Raw genomic sequence first — 3,861 nt, forward strand, 5'->3', positions numbered from 1 at the left:
GAGGTGGGGGCCAACGGCCCCTTGGCTAAGGTTGAGTCCGAGTCGAGTTCCAAGATGGGCTCCAGTGCTCCACTCTGCCATGGTGAAAGAGCTGACATACAAATAAAAAAGGTCTACATTATAAACAAAAATGACACTGCTGTGATTTCATATTAATATTAATGATGCATCTATTGCAAATTTCTTGACTGATTATGATTTCCAATTTTTTAAAAGTCTGACCTACCGATTCTAATTTTTGGCAATTCTGATTTTCTTTAAGAATTCAAAAATTAATTCATTATTATTATTATTATTTTAAAATTAATTTTTAAAAAAAATTTTTGGACTTGAAGGTATTATGAATTGCGAGCTTTGTGTCTTCTTAACTCACGCTACAGAACTTCCACAGCAACAACGTGTGTACAGCTGTAGTGTCTTTGTGCGTGTGTGTGACTGCATGTTGTGTGCGTATGTGTGTGGCCGTGGCTTTCTGTGCACTATGTACGCAACGTGCATGTTGTGTGTGTGTGTGTGGCTACATTACATTGTCTGTGCCGCAGCTGCTGCTGTGTGTGTGATGTGAGTGTGGCTATGTGTGGAAAATGTGACCTGCAAAAAATTGGATATATATTACTTCTTTATCAATTAACAAGTTTGAGTCCTTGTCTTCAACTTCTGAGTCTGAATGCAGTCAATGCTTGAGTCTGAGTCTGAATTATCAGTGCTCAAGTCCAAGTCGAGACACGAGCCCTGAAAATCAGGACTCGAGTCGGATTTGAGTCTGAGTCCTGGACTCGAGTACTACAACACTGCTAAATGTGTACACAAAATGTTCTTGATAAACCCATAATATCTTCTAATATGTAACAGGAGCATTTGCAAATTAACGTAATGAAAACACACACAACTACAGCATATGTGGAGCTAAACTACAAGAAAGATAGCTCACTGCAGTCAGTCAGTTTCTCCTGCAGTTGTTTTTCTTCCAGTGGATCTTCAAGTTATCTCCAGTGGAGTTATCACAATGTAGTTGCAATGGCATCACTCTGCCATTGTAACTACATTGTGGTCAGAGGGGGGATTATCCTACAATCCTGTCAGCAGAATTCAAGTACTCTGCTGCCACCTAGCATCTACAGTTATCTAGCACAGCCCCCCCTTTTACTGCCACAGCAGCACTGTTGTAACGTGATGGTAAAGCAGACAAATGAAACCAGTAACATCTGTAGCGCTTCATTCATTCGAAAAAACAGTGCCTCTGAACGTAATCCAGGCAGTGATGAGGTTTGCTAACGTAATGTCACTGGGAAAACAGTTTAGTTGTATATACATAGTATGAACGTAATTTCTAGGAGACAGGGTTGAAATTTGCTAGTTGCACAGGATGATGTCTTTCTATTCCTGGTTTCTTGAATGTGTGCTTGTACACTTCCGTTCCTGAGATACAAGAGAGAAGATAAGAAGATGGCTATGTTTCACACAAGATGCCTCCAAGATCTACCAAAGATTACCATCAGCGATGTACATCAGCTAGTACAAGTAGCAAGCTCAGTCCTGAGGAGCAAAAGTGAGAAAGGGTTCAAGATGTAAATATCTACACTAGTCACAACTATGAAAGTTTATTTAAGCTAGCTGGTAAGCTAGCTCTAGTTACTAGCTAACTTGACAACTTGACAGGCTATTTGATCCAGTGTAAAATGCTTTAATGATGTATGATTAAGTGTATGCATAACATGATTGATTTCCAATCCCCCACAGTTTCAAACAAAGATTCATCAGGGAGAGTAAGCGTCAACCAAGTTCATGTTCTGGGGTTTTGATGTGGCTAGGGTAGGTAACCTGTGATTTAGGATTCAAATAAGCCTAGCTAGCTGACATTTTACAACAGGATGCATAGTAACAAACACTAACATTGACTGGTAGCTAGTTAACATTAGCTTTCATGGAAACCCCAGATACTGGTTTTTACGGCTGCTGTTCTTTACTGTATGTCATGGGTGTTGATTTGGGATGTTCGTCTACCAGTATTTTTTACCGATCTAAAACAATCTAGCTGCTTTAACTCCATGTAATGTTAATGGTAAGATCTCTGCAGAGCAACCCTCATCTTGAAGCTGTATGCACAGCAGCAGCAGTAGTGGAGTCTGTGGGGTGGAGAATCTGAAGTGGTTAGTTATAGTTTAAACATGCCAAATGTCACAGAATGTCTTTTGTTTTGTGCCAGGAGCTGATCTAGAGTGTTACATCAATGACCATTTCATTTAATTTGATAATTCTTTTGTGTAATTAATAGGGTGTGAAACCAGGCCGAGGGAGTGACATGGTATCCATTTCCACTAAGCTGAAGTAATTAACGCTTGCTGACGATGTAAGGTAATATCTATTGTCCTATGCACTTGTATAGCCTACTATATGACTTTGTGATTGTTGTTTGAGTGTAAAATTGTTCTTAAAGTCCTAATTGTGAAATTAAATTCTTCAGAGGAGTACATGTTACAAGGCAGTGTGGGGGGATCTGCCAGATCCAGATATCCACAAAGTTGACAAGGTGTACTTCTCGGCAGACGTTGCTCCACTCATCACCACCATGGCGATAAGTGTGGACGTCCCACTGGTTGACTCAGCTTTTGGGAAAGTCCAGGAAGGTGGTCCTATCTCCTACCAGCATCCATTACCAGTGAGCCAGGTTGTAGTATGCCACCCAGATGCCCCACCACCACCTCTACCTGTAGATGGCTATAGCATTGGCACCAGAATAGGGGGGACAATGAGACTTTCTGTACCCCCACTTTCAGTCTTCATATACTGTGAGGTGGCTACGACCATTAGAGAGAAGGGAGATTTTTTTTTTTTTACATGGCAGTTTGAAGGTGGTTCTCTACCACTTTTTGGCATGTAGATTTCCCATAGACTGATAGGCACTACATTTTTCTTTGAACAACCACTGATGCATTGATTCATTTATTCAAGCATTGATTCTTAAAGTCCCCCTCCACTCAAAAATGTGTTTTTCTTCATGTTCCTACATTTGAATGTTTGAGCTTCGCTGTGCAGAAATGATGTATGTGCAAAGTTTGACACTTATGGCATGTTTCTACAAGCATGATTTGTGGTATCATAAATTTAAAGTTGAAGTTTGGAAGCCAATCCGGGTCCAGTATTCAAGTTACACAAGTGTGATGTCGAAACTTGAAGCCTCCAATGCACATACAATGAGAATGGACTTCACAGTTAAGGAGGAGACATCTTGTGTGCAGCAGTTAAACTTTTGAAATTAAAAATATTTGCATATTCATAGATTCTGTAATTTTTAATAAGGGGGAAGGGGGAGATGTCACTTTAACAATTTTAAAGTTGTAATTATACTTTTTTCATGGAAAGACCATGTCAGACACACATTATTGTTAGTAGAGTAAGTGTAAGTAGAGTATGTTTAGTATGTATTAATAAATGACTGGAGGGGATCTTTAAATGAAACAAAGTCATTGTTACTGTTAATAATGACACTTGTGCTTCTCCAGATATGACATGTCATGTCATGTGGTCTACAGTACTATGTGTTAACTGGGAAAACTATAATTACGGAAATTGGTTTCAGCTTTGTCATTTTCCAGTTCAGCTGAACATATCACTAACTGCTGAAGAAAGAATTCAGAAATAATACTGAAATATTGCAATATAAAGAGCCTGTTTCATCATTTACACTCTAGTTGCACTTTTGTGTGATGTGGAAACTTGAAGCCTCCAGTGCACATACACTGAGAATAGGCTTTACAGTGAATTAGGAAACGTCTTGTGTCCAGCAGTTAAACTTTGGCAAATTTATAGATTATGGAATTTTTAATGAGAAAGAGGGAATATATGTCATTTTAAAGATTT

The 3,861-nt window shown here is 39.1% G+C and overlaps 1 long non-coding RNA gene across 1 annotated transcript; it reads left to right on the plus strand.

The window, feature by feature from the left end:
- Positions 1 to 363: 363 nt before the first annotated feature.
- On the plus strand, positions 364 to 3,586 carry LOC137188719 (uncharacterized). Its single transcript, XR_010929483.1, has 4 exons — positions 364 to 1,549; positions 1,741 to 1,812; positions 2,276 to 2,355; positions 2,465 to 3,586. It is a non-coding gene; the product is annotated as an uncharacterized lncRNA (long non-coding RNA).
- Positions 3,587 to 3,861: the final 275 nt, after the last annotated feature.

The sequence above is a fragment of the Thunnus thynnus genome, chromosome 9, assembly GCF_963924715.1.
Source record: "Thunnus thynnus chromosome 9, fThuThy2.1, whole genome shotgun sequence".
NCBI classification, from domain to species: Eukaryota; Metazoa; Chordata; class Actinopteri; order Scombriformes; family Scombridae; genus Thunnus; species Thunnus thynnus.